A 19,299-nucleotide genomic window follows, 5' to 3' on the forward strand; every position below is an offset into this window, starting at 1 on the left:
GATTCACAGAAGGAAATATTCACTGGAAGGAACGCTCAGCAGAACACACATCCCTGTTAAAGAGCCAGTTATGGCCATTGATGTCAAGCTATTTATTGTCATACGTTCCCATCTTCTACGCAGTGGTGTAAACGCCACTGCTGCTGCTGCTGCTGCTGCTGCTGCTGCTGCTGCTGCTGCTGCTGCTGCTGCTGCTGCTGCTGCTGCTGCTGCTATGTAGAATCAGAGGAAACTGGTGCTGCGTCGGCTAACAATTGCAGAGCTAATTAGCATCCTTGAACGCGTGCTGACAACAGGAGAGGGGGAGAGATGCGGCAGTAAGAGGCTATGAAAATCAAAGGAGAGAAAAAGGCAGATGTGTGGATGGTACATTTAGTTTGCAACTTTTAAAATAACCTTTCTGGCTGGACGAATGCAGTAAATGTCGGCGCTATAGCATCGGCCCCAAACTTAAAGTTGAGGTTTCTGGACAAAACAAAGATGGAGCCTCACACCACACTTACAGAAATGCACAAAGCAACACCTTGTCCTTGGTGGACTTTCTCACACAAAGTATCAAGTGTAACAATGATACTAAAGTCAGTGATTACTTATGGTTTCAGATTGCTATGTAGCTTTCAATCTCAGGCAGTAAAGCTGTTTATTTCTTTTGTAAAACTGGGTATTTTCCCATTAAGGGTCTCTGGGGATTGATTCACTTTCGTTGCCATTTGAGGAACTGCAATATTTTGGCACCTCCGTGTTTGTCTTCATTTTTTAGACACAGAGGTTGAAGTTTGGACTGCAACATGAAGCGACACTTTTCATCACAGTTGAAAGCAGAACAACACGCACACGCACACACACTCAGAAACACACACACATTCGGCATCTCCTGACAGCTTGACCTGGACTGCTGCTTTGGGCGGTGACTCATGGGGGGGGTAGGGCCTCTTCCTCCTCCACTTGTGTGGTGAATGGGCCAGTGGGCTTTAGATATAAGCACGATATGATACGAAGGGAGGGTGATATGGGTAGGAGTAAATGGCAAACTCATGTTCCCCAACCGAGGGCGACAGGTGAGATGTTTCCTCCCCACCAACTGCCCTTAAGATCTTCCTCTATGCCTCCCTCGCTTCCCTTCTTTCTCCTCCTCTTCCTCTCACTACCTCCAACACCTTCTATAATCCTGACCAGCTGCCACGGCTGCAGCAGAGGCGGTACAACACGCTCGGGCACGCTCCATCCTCGGTAATAAACACTAGCACAGCAAAGAAACCGGCAGAACCCCCCTAACTCCTCCTCCTCCTCGCATGAGGTGGGGAATTTGAGCTGGGGGAATATCATTTGGTGTCATTCAGTGTTCTGATTGGTTCAACGTACAAGGCCGGCAGCAGGTAGCTTCAAAGTACACCAGACAACCAACCTTTTCTTTTCTTTATAATTCCAGCCTAAATGCAGAGTCTGTCACACAGGTTTGGCCTCTGCGCAGGATGAATGGAGAGAGGAAGGCTTATTTGGGTTGTATTCTTACCCTCTGCAACAGCTCTGTGATGTGAGACTTCTGCTCCTGTTGTTCCTCTGCAGAAGATGTTGAAACACCTTGTCAGGTCTCGATGCTTGTTTTGCTTATCTCTATCAGCTTTGTGTCTTTTGTACAGTTTGATCCAACTGTAGAGAGGCGATTGCAACCCTGTGCCTTGGAAAGCGGCCTGGTATTAGATATGGCTTCTGTGTCAGCAGTATGTGGCATTCTAGGGAAATAACAGTGATGAACTTGAGTTGTGCAGCTCTCATCAAAAACAACGGTTACAGCATGCTTTACGGAGAATACATACAGAAAAAACATTTGGAAATAACGATACATGCAACTGTATGGTTGCATGTATCGTTACTTCACTATATTTTTTTCTTGCATTTGAAGGGAAATGCATTTTGTCCCGGATTAAGGTTGCAGTTTTTTTAACACGTGGCTAATGTTATGAGTTGAAAAGAAAAAAAGAAAATGCAACAACACTGCTTGATTACATTTAGTAAAAACAAAACACTTTGGTCTAAAATAACATTTAGTTAGTTACATAGATACCTACAAATTAATAAAAGTCAACAACAGTGACTTTTAGTTTCACACAGGACAGTGTTTTTTGGGTGACAGACCTGTGTTTGTTTGGTAATTATTTGGTGATACATCAAAACTAAACTTAATTAGGGAGAAAACACGTTTCAATCACAACATAATTAACTGTGCAGTTCATATTGGTGAACAGGGCACCCTTTGGCTTTTAACTCACCCATTCAGGGCACAATTAGACGATCAGAGCCATGCAGTGATCCATCCTTTGACTTATTTTAACTGACTCACGTGAATTTATTTACGTAAAACAAAGACATGCCTGAGTTGCGTCGCATAAATAACGTATTAATATCCGTGGCGGGCCCGTCAGGGCCTTCTAAGCCTCCTCTGGTGGCTCAAATAGAATCACAATGTTATAGCTATTTTATAATAATAAAAAAAAAAACATCTGGTGAGTCAAATGCTGATTATGTAACAGTTTTTTACATTTGTACCCATATTTAATGGTAAACAAGCCACAGCACTGTTGTTGCTGCTTGACACTGGGGCTGGGAAGGGATGGGGCCCCCTGCTCCCGGCGTGAGTGTCGACCAGGGCGGACTGTCCTTATGGTGTGTTCACACCAAACGCGTCAACTCCAGCAGCAAAAATGCGTGAGTCAAAGTTGTGTCAGCCAATCAGTGCTGAGAAGCTCTGATCGTCACCGCAGTCCTGCCGGTGTTGAATCAAACTGCTGCCGGTCGCCCTGAAGTAGCGCTGGTAGCAGCCGTCATTCAGGTGCTGTTGTGGGTTGATGGATAATATTATGAACCCAGACACCATGGAGTTTCATGTTCCCACGTATGTGGAATTTACACAAGTATAAAGCAGAACTAGTGGTTATTTTCATTGTGAATGACGGAAACGGTAACTAGTTTTACAGAGATAAGCCAGACACAGTTCCCCTCGGTCTCCTCGGCCCGCATGCTCGTGGTGGTACCGTGTGGCGGAATGCAGGGCCGGAGTGGGGCCACATTCCAGCCCGGGAATTTCAGGCTCAAGACTGGCCCACTTTTATAAATGAAGCAACAGTTCAGCTCTTACTCTCTTGTAGTTTTTTTTTTATTAATACCATGGTCCAACAAATAATGTAAAGGTTAAATACAACAATAATAACCCACTTAAAATGAAAAGTTAACAAAAAATAATCCACTATTCCATAAGGATAGGTTGATAAATTAGCAAAATCAGAAATAAATAAATTGTAATCATTACTTCCTAGGCAGTGCACATCCATACACAATTAACAGACATGACAAACAAATAATATGCAGTTAATACTAAATAGCTCATTTTGGAAAACTAAAAGCAAATTGCAAAACAAAACAGAACGAGTGCAGATATGTGAGCATCAGGTTGTATCAGTATTAATGACTGCAGTGAGCTGCTTTCCTCTACACATCTTTTTAAAACGATTTGTAGACTTGATACGGACGCTCTCAGTTTACTCTACATATTGAGATTAGGTCTTTTTCCGGTTTTGAGAGACGGAACAACAGAAAAGACACCTGATGGAGCCTTCACAGAGATTGGCTTTTGGCAAAATGCCAAAAATCGGCAAATCGCGCATGCGCAGTGTAATTTGTTAACGGTAGGTTGACAACGCTACAACGATATTAATCAAGGCTACAACGTGAGCCGATTTTTAAATTTTTTTCAGCCCCACCTGTCCTCTTCCTCCGTCCATCCTCCCTGACGCGTATCGTTGCGGTCGGGCCGGCCCGGCTATCGGCAGCCTATTTGAGAAAACGTTTTGGAAAAGACGGCAACGGACCGAACCAACTCTATTTGAAAAGGGGGAGAACTTCCTCGCATGGTACAACCCATGCAGAGGCTGCGGTGTCAGAATGCGGAACGTGTGCAGCCCACTTTAAGAGAAGATCGATTAATGTCAACAAATAAAATTCTCGACCGGCCCAAAAGTGAAGCGGCCCACCGGGAACTCTCCTGATTCTCCCGATTACCCACCCTGGGCCTGGCGGAGCGGGTGGCGGACTGTATGAACGTGCCGTGTATTGAGTGGGTCGGTCTGTGAGAGTAACTCCAGGGACACTTTTACCCTCCAGTGCATCCGTTTATGTGGACTATACGACACTCACAGAAGGCCTAGGTCTGAAACGCACGGCCCACCAAAAAAAAACAACCTATTCTTACTTCAAACACAGGTACACACAAGCATGCAGAGGAGGGAACATAAACTGTAGAGTCTAGATCAAGGGTCACCAACCTTTTTGAAACCAAGAGCTACTTCGAGGTACAAAATAATACAAAGGGCAACTTATTTGCTATAAACTTCCTGAACAACAAAGTTGCACAGATCAGCTTTTAATAAGAATATATGTGAAGTGACTGTCTGATCACATATCAATGTTAATTATTCCTCACAATAATTTTTAACAATTTCCACAACAATGATGGTAAAAAAAAGGGTTTCATCACTTTGTTAGAAAAATGAAAATAAGGTTATATCCGTGCAAAAAATAACTGATATTTAGCAACTACTAAATAGCTTATTGTGGAAAACAATAAGCTATTTTTTTGGTAAACAAAACAGAATAAGTGCAGATGTGTGAGCATCAGGTTGTATCAGTATTAGTGACTCAGTGATCTGCTTTCCTCTACACATCTTTTTAAAAAGGGGTTATAGATTTGATACGGCTACAGCTCAATGTAGGGCTGAGGTCTGTTTTTGATGAAAGACGCAACAGCAGAAAAGACCTCAGAGATCTCATAAAGATTGGCTTTTGGCAAAATGCCAAGAATCGCGCAATCGAGTCGCGTATGCGCAGCGCAGCCTGTTAACGGCGTACGGTGAACATTTAAAATCAGCATTTCCTCTCGCGCCCAGAGACTCTCGATACGCGAAGTCAGAAACGTTGTTTATGGCTCTCCAGGCTGCAGCCTGTTGTCATGACCCGCATGTACATGAACTGTTAGGCTTTAAAACTAATAGCTGTTAGCTTAAAATAGTGTTAGCTTGAAGCACCAAATCCCATTGTGAAAAACACGCAACATATTTTTCGCCGCTGTGTTTCTCTCTCTGTTCACTGTGTGCGCGCCGTGTGTGTGTGCTGACCTGTGTGCGCGCCGTGTTTGGGGTGGAACTCCGCTGCTTGCGATACAGAGAAGAGTTTTAACGCGACCATGGTTGGTTGATAACTTTTTTTTTTTTTTTTTTTTGACAAAGCTCAATTTTTTTTCCCGACTTTTAGAACAAGTCTCGCGGGCGACTCACATGGTCCCTGCAGGCGACAAGGTGGCCGCGGGCACAGAGTTGGCTACCTCTGGTCTAGTGGATCTAACAGCAGCAGATTCTTTTTTCTGTGATTGGAGATATATGACGTAAACACTGCATATCACGCCGACGTGACGCAAGACCCCACAGGGCTAGAGGCCGTCGCTCTGTGCAGAATTCATGGACCAGCTACTTGACATGCTTCTCTGCAGCCTGCTTCTATATGACACAAGATATATCCTGCATTCATTTCCATAACAACACTTTGCTCTTACCTCTTCATTCAGTATTTAGTATTTAAATACAACGTGGGATTAGATAGCATGAGCGATGTGGTCTCGCTCTGCCCAATGAATAATAAAGTTGGGCTTGGCATTGCGTTCCATCAGCAGCACTCATTATTGTATGCGCCATGACTGGAAAGAGTATTAGTTATTTATTCAGCTACATTTGGACTAAACTGTCTTCTGAATGCATTTAAAAAAAGCAACACACACGCACACATTGAGAATACAGGATGTCTTGCTGGTCAATTGAAAATATAATAAAACCTGGACAAAATGAAGATACAAGCTAATTGACTCTAGAAAGTGTGTGTTGTCGTCATTCATAACTGAATCTATTTTCCCTTTTCTAATTTAGTCTTAACAATCTGCTCCTGGAGAAAGGATGGGACAAATGTTGAATAGGAGACTAAAGGTGTCAACCCTTCTCCATTGGACTGCAGGACATGAATTATCACTCATTACAAATATGGATTGAGTATGTATTGGGCATTTTGCTATTTCAAGACCTTTGAGTGATGGGTGGTCAGGCTTAAAATGTCCCAATGGCAGCACTATGGGCAGGGTATATATATATATATATATATATATATATATATATATATATATATATATATATATATATATATATGGTGGAGGTGGAGCAGCAGGTTGCCCTCTAATTGGAAGATCGGCGGTTTGATCCTCGGCTGCTGCAGTCCACATGTCAAAGTGTCCTTGGGCAAGATACTGAACTCCAAATTGTTCCCGAAGGCTGTGCTGTGTGTGTGTGTGTGTGTGTGTATGTGTGTGTGTGTGTGTGTGTGTGTGTGTGTGTGTGTGTGCGTGTGCACGCATGAATGAGAATTAGTCTCGATGGGCAGGTGGCACCTTGCATGGCAGCGTCTGCGATCAGTGTTTGTGTGCGGCTGGGTGAATGTTGGCATATAGAGAGCAGCGCTTTGAGGGGTCGGAAGATGAGAGAGGCAATTGCAAGAGCGTTTGCCATACAGCAAATTATTAATGCATCAACATTAATAGTACATTTTATTTACGATAGATTATTACAATTGTGAGATGTTATTTTTCTTTTCTTGTCAGAGACTCCCTCCTCTCCCCCTCTTACTTTTCTTTCACGGGCAGCCTTCATAGGGTGGGATCTGTTCTTTGATGTGCAGACTTTTGATGTGAGCATAAGTGCAATCGTTCAAGATAACATTTTACGAAAAATAAAAAAATGAATAAATGTTGGTTAAATAAATATTGTTTTTTGGATAACTAAATGATGCAAAATGTGAAATACTCGCCCTTGAATGTTGTATGTCATGGGCCTTTATTGTGAAAGAAAAGGTATGCAAAATGCTACCTGTCATCGTGTTAACCTTGAATTAGGACGGGTGGGGTTGGGGGGGGAGAAAACAACCGGCCTTTACCAGGCGGGACAAAGTTAACGGAGTGCGCCTGTGGTCTAACAATGCGTTGAGAAAAGCTTCTCAGGCAGGAAGGGAGCGTACTGAAAACAGTCCAAGTAATGAGATGTGTAGTCAGAGGTGCGGCATTGTAGCTGCTGTTGTGTTTGCCCTTTTGCCAGACTAATAGAGACAGTGCGCCGGGCTCTCTGAAAGCCTCCAGCAACTACCTGAATGCAGAATAGTCCATTAAAGTAGACCTCCCTCGCTCTCTACCTCCACTGTCTTTCACTGCTTTCCTCTCTCTCTCTCTCTCTCTCTCTCTCTCTCTCTCTCTCTCTCTCTCTCTCTTTATTCTGTTTGTTTGTTTCCCTCTGTTGCTTTTTAAGTGTTCCACATGTTGTTTTATCTCTACCTTTCCTTTCTCTTTCCCCCCCTGCATCTCTGCTTCCCTCAGCTGTGGTCTTTATGCCCCGACTCCAAAGCTTGCTATGCTGACATTATTTGCAGTGCAGCTGGAAACCAGACATGAGCCCAGAGATATTAAATACATAGGGAGACAGACATCAGGCATGTTCATGGTAAGAGATAAAACCAGTAGTCACACACACACACACACACACACACACACACACACACACACACACACACACACACACACACACACATATACACACACATATTTTTTTATCAATGCTAGTGTGGCAGTGTCGTAGCGGTCCGACTCTGTCTGTCAGGACTGATAAGAGGACACAGGGAGGAAAATCGGTGTGTATATGTGTGTATTTGGAGCTTTGATTGTGATGATTGTATGTGTCTTTAAATGGAGCTTTGAGTTCAAAAGATACCTACGTGTAGCAAAACCTCCTTAATATGTCAGTGGGCCCGGACATTTAAATGTGTTCATTAAGCTTCAATGTCGACTTTCTTAAACTCTGTCTGTGTTTTTGCATGTGTGTTTTTGTGTGTGTGTGTCTGGCGGCAGAGGGATTTAACCATGGGAAGGAGATAGATGGGCGCCCGGTGATAGAGGCAGTTGTTGGCTGACGGTCGGGGGGGGTGACTTAGCGACCCACAGCCAAATTACTTTCTCGGAAAAAGAGCAGAGCCGAGCTTAAGATAGCTCTATACTTACTTGGTGAGGTGTGTGTGTGTGTGTGTGTGTGTGTGTGTGTGTGTGTGTGTGTGTGTGTGTGTGTGTGTGTGTGTGTGGTTGATGGGTGGGAAGTGGGGGCAGGAGGGAGGAGGCTCGGTAGGGGACGAAGGTAGAAGATGGTAGTTGTATAAGGAAACATGAGAGGAGAAAAGGGGAGGCAAGGAAACAAGGGAAGACTGCAGAAGAAGAAAAGAAAAAAAGCATGCAAAGAGAAGAGATGGGCTAAGGAAATGATGAAAGCGAGGAGGTAAGGACACAGAAGGGAGAACAATAGGAGGATAGGATGTGGTGAATGAAGAAACAGACAGGCCGGTTGGGGACGAGGACAATCAGAAAGGGATGGAGTGGATGAGCAGTGAGGAAAGAGAGAGGCAATAAGCAGGGGGAAGAAAACAGGGATTCAGTTATTAGTTATAGCCAGAAAACATTATGATCCTACTGAGGACAGATGTCTTCTTACTCACGCTGGAACATAGCCCGGTCCTGCTCAGACTCCAGCTGTGACTTCATGCCGAAGTATACTATAATGAGAGAGGAGGCTGTTAAATGGAGGCTTGTTCCGGAAGGTTTCTCTGAGGAAACTGCCGCAGTTATGTAATCTGGACCCCTGTGAGGGGCACAGAGGCGGAGCGAGGGCCCGGACTATAGTTTGTGGGGTCTCGTGAACATCAATACATAAAAAGCTTGTAATTTATGCAATAGATTGTTGAGCTATGCAAGGGCATCAGCCGCCAAAGATGGAGAATGCAACCTAAACAAATTGTGTGCGGCAAAGCAGTGAACGCACTCAAACGTACCAGCAGCTGTGGCACGTTTCCTGAATAGTCCTAGTGCGACATTGCCCAATTGGGCCTTGATAATTAAACCCAACCGCTGGACCAATAATGTGCCGAGGCGATGTCTCTGTACGCGACCAAGCGCTACGTTTACGAACTGCAACCCAAAATAAGAAAGGAGGTGGTCCGGCACACAGTTTCATACCAATGACCTTTCCCAGGTTTATCGCTGAGGCCTGGAGATGTGGCCAGATTACAAAAAAAGCACAGGAGTATTAATTTACTCCGGCAGTGTCTGCCCATCCAAACACACACACACACACACACAACGCTCTGAATCATTCACCAACCTTTTTTCGGCCTTGCTGCCGTTGAATGTGATCTACTCACAAGCTCCCTCTGCAAAGGCTCCATATTTCTGAGCTTTTGAGGGCGACCTTTATCCTCTTAGATTGTTTGATTATTTTAAAAAGAAAAACTGCTGTATCCAGTGTTTGGAATGGAAGAGAAAAAAAGATAGACATAATATCATGCAGTTTTTTTTGGAATAAATTGTTTGTATATTTATGGCCGATAATCTCGCAACACCTGAAATTCATCTTGTGACCTCTGTTGGGAGGAGCACTGGTTTACATGATGAAATGCATGGCTCGACACACACACACACACACACACACACACACACACACACACACACACACGTCTTAATGCTGACACACAACGAGCGTATACACAAAACAATCACGCACAGACACACGCAATCTCGTTGTTTGTACACAAACACACTCTACATATCCCCCCCCCCCCCACACACACACACACTTGACACTGATAAATGACATGCTATCTGCCTCAAGCACACTTCCATATACACACACGGCGGCTCTCTCTTACACTATCTCCACACACGGGGACACTGACTGACGCTGACAGATGGCAGGCCATTGGATCGAGTGAGGCGGCGGAGGCGCCACTTTGTGCGTTGTTTCCATGGTGAGGGTGGGGTGGGGCGTTACCCGGGGAAACCAGTTGGTGGCTTAAACTGAGATTGAGTTCCCGCTTTTGCTGGCGTGACAGATAACGAGACCCTGGCAATCAAACTCCCGACAGCGTCAAGTGCTCGGCCATCAGTCAGAGCTGACAGCAGCCGGCCGCAGGCGGCCTAGTGGAGGATGGACGATGGCCCGCCGGGGGACAAGGATGCAGGGGAGAGGACGTATAGACGACGAGGTGGAGGGAGCGCTGGGGGCGTCGCCGTGTCTTTAAGACAAAGCAACCTCCAGATGTGTGACTGCAATTGTTGTTCTTGTACTGAATGAGAGTACTGATAATGTTTACACTGCAGACTTCAGCAGTGTGTGAGACCTTCATCAGCAAATTATTAGCTAACACTACCGTTTTTGAGGCGGTGGATTTTGAGGAGAGGGGACGAGGGTGACAAGACGTTCGGATTTAGGCCGGACAGTCCGAATTATTTTCCGGGGCGGGGGTGAGACGAGTTGAGAGGTTTGAGGGAGGGGGGGGGGGGCTCTGGGGAAGAAACTGTTCCTCAGTCTGCTGGTCCTTGTCCGGAAGCACCTGAAGCGTCTGGAGGGACAACAGCCCGTGTGCGGGGTGGGAGGCGTCTTTGAGAATGCTGCGAGTTTGACGCAGACAGCGTTTTCTCTGGACTTCCTCAATGGCTGGAAGTGGAGTTCCCATGATGTGTTGGGCAGTCTTTACCACTTCATGCAGTCTCTTGCGCTCCGCAACAGAGCAGCCCTCATACCAGACTGTGACACAGTTGGTTAGGATGCTCTCGATCACGCAGCAGTAAAAGTTAACCAGGATAGCTGAGGACAGATGTTTTTTCCTCAGTGTCCTCAGAAAAAAAGAGGCGCTGGTCCACTTTCTTGACAAGACTGGAGGTGTTGGTGGTCTAGAACAGGTCTTCCGAGATGTGGATCCCCAGGAACTTGAAGCTAGAGACATGCTCAACATCCATCCCGTTGATGTGAATGGGCGCATGCATGCTTCTTTTCTTCTTCCTGAAGTCCACAATGAGCTCCTTGGTTTTGCTGGTGTTTAGGAGCACGTTATATTCGGCGCACCATGTGGCCAAACTTAATGATGGAGTTGGATCCATGCACAGGTCTGCAGTCATAGGTGAAGAGGGAGTAAAGGAATGGGCTGAGCACACAGCCCTGTGGCACACCAGTGCTGAGTGAGACGGTGGTGGGGCAGGTGTGACCTAAACTAACATGTTGTGGTCTGTTAGTCAGGAAGTCCAAAATCCAGTTACAGAGGGAGGTGTTGGTACCCAGGTTCAAGTTTAGTGATTAGCTTGGAGGGGATCACAGTGTTGAAAGCTGAGCTGAAGTCAGCGAGGATATTAATTATAGTTAAAGGTTCTCAATATGATATTCAGAGTATCAATAGACTACCAATCAACTTATTTCAATGTAGAGTTAGTGTTCCTGACTAGATAATGAAGTTAACATAGCCGGGCCGGGTGGGCCTGCATTTTAATGCATGTTAGTGCACGTGAACATGTTGCTTTGCACTGCTCTTATACGGTGCTTACTCTATTATATCTGCATATATTAAAAAATATTTTTACAGGTTATTTTCTCATTGCACAGATCCTGTCTTCCTGTGTTGCTCTGCCTTCAGCCTTCAGCTCAGCTTTTTTCAGGGCCGCAGGCTTTTATCCAATCACATTTTTTCCTCTCCTGTGTCTCTATGGAAGCTAGGCAGTTTAAGCAGGCCTTTGCAGAGTGAAGTACACACAGATTGGTTGTTGTGGTTGATTGTTATGGTCTTCAACAAATCAGATCGCAGATTAATTGACATGCAGGGCCTGCGAAATGACGTGGATGTATATGATTATTCAGTGGTCGAGCATGACCGTTCACGCTGTGATTGGTCAGTGGGGCACGAAGCAACTAGGAACCTCTCGCTGCGACCTAGAACTAAACAGCTACCTTGCTGGTGGATTAACTGATGACTTGCTTATCTACTGATGACGCCTTTCGCATAGAGAATTACAGAAATGTGGTGAGTGAAATACTGGATGTGTAACTTTTTCTTTTTTTTACATCTGCAGTCATACTTATTCATACACAGTCTGTTGGTGCTGCTGGTCAGCCAGGACTGAGGCCGCGGCTCTCCCCTCCACGGTGCAGCTGCTGTGTGTGTGTGTGTGTGTGTGTGTGTGTATGTGTGTGTGTGTGTGTGTGTGTGTGTGTGTGTGTGTGTGTGTGTGTGTGTGTGTGTGTGTGTGCAGTGTTTTAATGTTGTTACATTGTTTTGTTATTACAAAATGTGGTTATTTGGTGTCTATTTGGACAGCATGCATTGTTGTTGACCCAACAGGTTTGGGCTGGTCAAGTCAGTCAGCCGGGATGCACAACATGTTCTATTGCGAGGCGAGCGCCTCGCAATAGATTGCTCCACGGAGTAACTGCGCCTTTTTTCCTGTCAAAGGGAAGAACGAACGGACGACTGGGGACTATTACTTATGTTGTTTAATACATCCAAATACAGCAGTTTTGGGCATTTCACACAAACACGATATGATATTCAGTTTTATATAACAATTGCTTGTTCTTGGGGGGGATGGGTTTTTAAAAGGTTGCACAAGATTGATACACTTTCTAGTCACATACTCACTGAGGAACTGATGGGAGGCTGAATGGTAAATAATGGAGGCACAAAAATGTTGAATGGTATTTTAAATCAGGGATTACCATATGAATTGCACCATATGTATTCACAGCTAACGGACATACACTCACAGAAATACTGTGAAACAATGTGTGGCGCCCATGTGATTGTCTGTCAAACTCAAAGGAATAAGTACAATAAGTCACCTTGAAATAACTGAGTAAGCTACAAACCAACCGCCACATTAAATAAATCCAGATAGCCGGATTTGTTCCTCGCACTTATAACATCTCTACTAAAACCACTGTCTACAACGTGCAGCTCATTACAATAATCTCTCTGTAACATGATACAGATTACACCATTTGCCGCAGTGTCTGACAGAGTGGGCCTCTGGTCTGTATGTCGGGTGGTTGACTCGCGCAGGCAGCCGTGTTTAGTATGGAGACAAGTTTGAAGCATCGAGTCCCATGGTCACTGTGTAAAAATGGTATGTTGCATAACTAGCTACACTAAAGAAACCGTTCATACCAACACATCTGACTATATAGGGCTTCTGTTCCTTCCCTCCAATACAACCCACAAGAGAGTTTCCTTAATCTGAACCCCTACCGGTGGAAGTCGTCCTCATAGTCAAGCGTTTTGGTTTCACACGGGTCACAAACAGAGGTCTCCTGGGTCAAAGTTCTGTGTTTGATTGACTCCGACCATCCACCCAAAGCAGACTTTGTCTTTCTCAGTACACATGACATTTTGTGCTTCTGTCCATCTGGGTAGAGGGATCCTCCTCTGTTGTTCTTCCAAAAGTGATTTCCCTTTTTTCCGTGTGAAGGTTTTTTTTCTATTTTTTGGGGGATTTTCCCTGATGTTATCTTGTCTCATGGTATTAATCATAACATCATATGACATGTGAGGTGTGCAGTGAAACAGCTCAAGTCACATGTACTATGACAAGCAGAACTAAAGATGAACATCCTGCTGTCGTGTTGTCCAACAACTTAATGATCCTCATTGCATTTTCCTTGATGATTTTAACATCTCAACAAGCCAAACCTCACAGGTCTTGTTAGCATTTAGCAATGCCCGCTGTTAAAGATTTCATGATCATGCTGTTAATCATGAAGATAAAAAAGGTGGAATGTGTGCTCTGCCATGCCCCCGCATTTTGTATAATAGTGTAAAATGCAAAAACGTTGGTACCAATTAAATGGCCAACAACTGAGTGACCTACATACCTGAATGTATCAAGACTACGGTTGCGATAGAAGGCAAATAGGAGCAAGAGAGCAGAAAGGTAAAAAAAAATCTAACAACATGATTAGAACATGATTAGAACCTTCCTGTTCCCTGCTGAAGGACCCGAAACCCGGTACCGCCGGTTTCATTCCCTTTGTTCCCAACCCTTCGTGCTAGCAGCGCCACAAAACCCCACACCGTAACTGTTCCTTCCTCAAACCATGTTTATTGCGGGACCGGCAGCTCCTCAGTAATTACAGGCGACACTTGACAGCTGCTTGTGTAACAGAGAAATGCTGCGGAGCTCACTACAAAGATTTTAATTTTGTTTTTCTGAAAGAAGAGAAACCTTGACAGTTATGTGGCAGGTATTTTCCTTTCGTTCCTTTTTGTTGTTTACAAATTGAATGTTAGAATGTTTCCATGTCAGATATGCTGTGTCTAAATAAAAGCATACAGTGAGTACATACAGTGAGTCTGATAACAACATCCGCATTAACCTCTAAAATGTAATTACCACAGTTTACAAGGACAGAACCGGTGGCTTAATAGTGAGGCCGATGCTGAAGTGTGTTTAACCCCCATTCCCTCTACTGACCAACAGGAGCGACTCCTCCGGTTGTATAGAAGTCTATAGCAAATTACTCTACTTGTCTCTTCATGTATTCCCTCAGTAAACATGAGTTTATGTCTCAATCGCTAGTTTCAAGTCTTCTTCAATACAGCATGATGTTCATTTAGTAAATGATGGTCCATTTAGAGTCAAACAGACCATAAAGCAGGGTGCTCTAGGGCGGCTTACTAGTGTTAACTACCAGAGTTGCATACAGCGTCCCAATGTCACTCCTCCGCATTCCAAATATGGTAACACCAAACTCGAGGTTTCACTACAGTAGTCCACAAAACCAATGGTTGACGTCGCAACGGCTATGCTAACGACTAACTAACTAAGTGAAATTGTTTGAATTCAATCAGTAAAAGCCTCATTGGGCTTCAACCAGTGTTTAATGTGGGCAGTCGATTTACCATATCAAAATGAATTGGCCTTCGCATTGGCCCAATACAAATAAAAGATCTTTGAGTAAGACAACGATAGTCGTGTGACACCAGTCTAATTAGTCAGGACTGTTTAAAAGCAATGTGCTCCTAAGGCATTGGTTAGTGCATTACAAGCCATGATAATCTTTCCCACCACCCCCCTCCCCCCATCTGTTCCGTCCTCCCAATCGTCTACTGTTCAGTATGGAGTCAGACTACAGCTAATCTTTTTCACGCATAGCGCTAAGCCATGCTATAGCTAGTGTTAATCTCATAGCCTACAGCATTAGCCACATGCTAAGGCTCCACACTGATCCCGTTTTGTGTTGCGCCGGGCCGCACACCGCTTATCCGCCGTCACGAAACCGTGCTAATGCTAATCCAGCTGTCAGTCAGAAAAGCGCTGACCGGCGGGGAGGAGAGTCACTGTGAGGACACTTGCCTGCTGCACACTGCCCCAGTCTCCCCTCGTTCACTCTTACTTCCTGCTTAAGTCTGACTTTACCTCCGGCATAACGCTCCTTTTTGACATTTCCGATCTGTCATCTGCCGCTTCATTTTCTCTCATTTCCATTTCTCTCTCTCTCTATAGGACTGTTTTCAGCCTAATCTCTTTCCAAATCCACCCCTGTGTAACTTCACATAAACTCTCATTCAGCTACCCGAAATCTTTGCTGATGTGAGTTATACCAAAGAGGCGGTTGTTTTTTTTTCAAATACTTCTTTCCAATTTCCTGTTTTTCTTCGAGAATTCATCTGTAATTATTCTATATATTTAATCTTTGCATATACTATGTCATGTCTCTACTATGGGACTAATCAAAGATTATCTTATCAAACAGATAATGTGCAGTTTCATTTTCAAAAGGCCCATAAAACACAAGGAAATAGTGCATTCGTTGGGGAGTATTTTCAGGGACTAGGCCTGTTTGGTGGCAACAGAACAGTGCGTGACTGAGTCAAATATAAACTACAGTGTTCACCACATTAATGAAGAAACGTGTCATCCAGCCCATGTGTTCATTTTTAGACAATATTACAAGAACGGAGCAGTGCAACACGCCATTCAATGGCTTTTGTCTCAAACATGATTTGTATTGCGATCAACTGCGAAATTACCACTCAGAGTTCATTTAGTTCCAATTTTTTTTTCTCCTCTGGGACAAGTTTTCTTCCCCTGCCATCGTCTATCATGTGTTTTTCAAGTAATTTTGAATTTGGTAATCTAATTCAGTTGCACCTAATCTTCAGGACATTTCTTCTATTTGTCTTCCTGTTTTTCTTCCTGCAGTTATTGCAGCTCGCTCTTTTCTCCCGTCATTTATCTCTGCCGCGCAAAACATGTTTCGGCTTTGTTGTGGCTGCGTTTTATCACCTTGTTTAATTACCATACTTGTATCTTTTATGCATGCGCAAACTAAATTACCCAAAAGTAAACAGAAGAACGTACCCCGCAGGCCTGGAGCCGATTCAAGTTAATGAATTTTGAAAATGGGCTTTCCTCAAATTAAAAAACCCATGTATTAGAGATAAAAATGATACATAATGCAATGCATAGGATGTAATGTAAGTATTTCCCGGCTAGATTAACAGTCACCTACGCTACACCCACACCGTTCTGACATCAAACTCTGAGAAAAAAATGTTTTCCAGCTTCGGGCGCTTTGGTTGGCACAGCGCTATATATCAATCTGGGTGTTTGTTGTTCCAGGAGCCTCTTCAGTGTAGAAATGCAACTTCACTAAGCAGTTTCTTACATTTCCCAGAATACCCCAGGAGAAACCCGAGAGAGCGCAAACATGAACAATCAGCTGCAGGTTACAATATGTAGGTGGACAGTGATGAGGAACGTAAGGAAGCGAGAGCAGTCTTTATTCTTTTGTTGTTGTTTCCAGCTGAGAAAAGTGAGAGTCACACCTCTTTCTTCTGCAGAAAATGGAATCTGTTCTTCTCGTCTGGTGGATTTTCTCTCCGTGTGATTGTTGAACGCTGGAGTAAATGTCAGCTCCTCTCACTCACAAAAAAAAAGGCTTCGAAGCCGGCATGTCGGCAGAAATACCAAAAAAAGCATTTATAAAGATTTCATCCCCTTGCCAATGAAATGTCAAGATAATCAATGAATCCGTCTTCATTTGTCTGGTTGGATCGAGGGTACGAGCTAACAGCCTCGTTAGCTCGTGGGTCGTGTTAGCCAGCAGGCTGCAGTTATCTTTGGATGTCAGTTAGCATGAAGAAAAAAAGTCCACTTCCATTAAGCCTGGTTGTGGTTTAAGTGGTTGGAATCAATTCATTTCACGCTTTTCTTTCACCTCCCAAACCGACAGGCCGGACTCGAGGGCTGTGTGAGTGACGGCAAACCACGACCGGAGAGATGGTATCTTGCTGCTCCCATGTGCCGGGATTCCCCCGGGAAGGCTCCATTCCCATTTAATCCGTGTCCACTTTCAAGTGTTCAAATGGAATCCGACCGTTTGATATGCTATAGCCATATCGCTGCCTTTGACATGGAATAAAAAAACATGTCTGCAACCTTATAGAAAAGTGTGATTCATCAATATTTGTGTTGTTGCTGCCAAACCTTGCCTCTCTGTGAAACTCTCCAGCTACCTCTGGCTCAGGATCTTCCGTCTCGTCCTTTCTCTTTGTCCTGATCAGGAAGTTTGAAGGGAGGGTAAGAGGCAGAACGGCCTCGTAAGGGGGCGGAAAAGAAGAGAGAACGAGAGAGAGAGAGAGAGAGCAGCCTAACGAATTAATGATGCAACATGATGACATATATTTATTTCTTCTTTCCATCTCTGCATTCTCCCTCACCCCCTCCTCCTCCTCTTCCTCTTCCTCCCTCTGTCTCTGCACCCCTGCAGGAGGGTGCCCTTGTTAGCTTGTCATTCCGTTGTAACCCCGAGGCCAGCGATGTGACTGGAATGCAAACTTGCCATAATAGGACCGACTCTACCTGAGGACTTCCTTCCTCCCCGAGAAGAACTCAGGTAGGCCGCCTGTGAGGGAATCTTTGATGCAACCGGCATCTTGATGTCGATTCTTATTATGCACGCGTGGAATAACTACCGTTGGTGGAGAGTGGAGCGGGAGACCACTCGATGAATATAGAGGGTCGAAGTTGGTCTGAAGTTTATTCAGCTGAGAACGCTACGTTCTCAGCTGTACCGGTGAATATGTGCAAAATATCTGTGATTGATTCATAAGGTCATTGTGATTGGTAAAATAGTGAAGATGACACAATGTGAGTGTCTATATATTCTCCTTAAAACACAAGTTTAGGAAGTCTTTGAAATGTTTTAGCACCAAACTGTATATCAGTTTGGTGGTGTCAGGAGGCTCTCAGCATAGTTAGTACAAACATCTATAGAGCTGTTTGCTGCCTTAAAGACCTGGATTGATACTTTATACCACCTGAAAAGATCCCCTAAAAAGCCTCTCAAGCTAAATTTGGGTGGCTCTCTCAAATCACAAGATCATTTTTTGTCAGTTTATAATTGTCACTTCTAATTCACAAATATGAACATGCGCGAGGGGAGCCTAAGCAGGACGTTGCCTCAACTAGAAGTAGCCGTAGGATGGTGCGCGACAGAACCCCTGCTCTGGTATTTTGCACACTGGTTACCACAAATCATTTCCCACAGTGCACTTGGGTTTTAAAGACCAAGGGGACATTATAATACTGGTTGTAGCCTGGCGCCAAAATCCGGTTCTGCTTTAGTGAAGCCGGATGAGAAAGTGTCTTAAAACCTGCATTCTCTCTCCTGTCTTTGAGAAAATGACTTCTCTCTTGATTTAGTCTCTCAGTTAAAGATTGCCAGCGCCCCGACCTTTCACACACGTGTCTGGTTCCTCCATGACAGACCCATGTCTGTTCTCTTGTGGGCGCTTCTCACTCTGAACGAGCGTTTCGTGCTCACAGACAGCACAAAGCAGTAGCGCGTGTGTTTTTCCCCAAAAAATATATAAATGACGGGACAGACCGACTGCTGACTCATGCACAGCTGATGGCTCTGCACTTGCTGTGTGTGTGTGTGTGTGTGTGTGTGTGTGTGTGTGTGTGTGTGTGTGTGTGTGTGTGTGTAGCAAACCTAAGGCCACTGAACTAACATCCGTATGTAAAATACCATCCATACTGTCCATACACATAAAGTTATAGTTTGGCTCGACCCCTGTGACAGTGAGCCGTTACAAGATGATTGTCCTCGCTCTGTTCTGCCGTTAAAAGTCCTGAGTCCTAAAAGCTCTCCGTCTCGTTCTCGGTCGCTGCTGGACTGTCATTCTCTGATAACACGATGCAGCCATTGTGCAAACTGAAGAGTCCTGGTGGACCTGCTCATCCGGAGCAACTCACAATGACTCGCAGAAGGTGCAGGTGTCCGAGAGGAAGAGCCACACAGAGGGGATCGCACAGGCAAAAGATGAAGAACAAAAATATTCCTGTCCATGAAA

At 44.5% G+C, this 19,299-nt stretch overlaps 1 protein-coding gene across 4 annotated transcripts in view; it reads left to right on the plus strand.

Annotated features, from left to right (window-relative positions):
- si:cabz01090165.1 (uncharacterized protein LOC100333421 homolog) overlaps positions 1-19,299 on the plus strand; it is a 309,025-nt gene that overhangs the window by 96,117 nt on the left and 193,609 nt on the right. For all 4 annotated transcript variants that reach the window (XM_068585049.1, XM_068585050.1, XM_068585048.1 and 1 more), the window contains one exon: positions 17,712-17,837. The gene's annotated coding sequence lies outside the window, so the exon portion shown is untranslated. The remainder of the gene's footprint in view (positions 1-17,711; positions 17,838-19,299) is intronic.

This window comes from Clinocottus analis, unplaced genomic scaffold (assembly GCF_023055335.1).
Source record: "Clinocottus analis isolate CAN_PGR_092001 unplaced genomic scaffold, fCliAna1.0.p SCAF_2, whole genome shotgun sequence".
NCBI lineage: Eukaryota > Metazoa > Chordata > Actinopteri > Perciformes > Cottidae > Clinocottus > Clinocottus analis.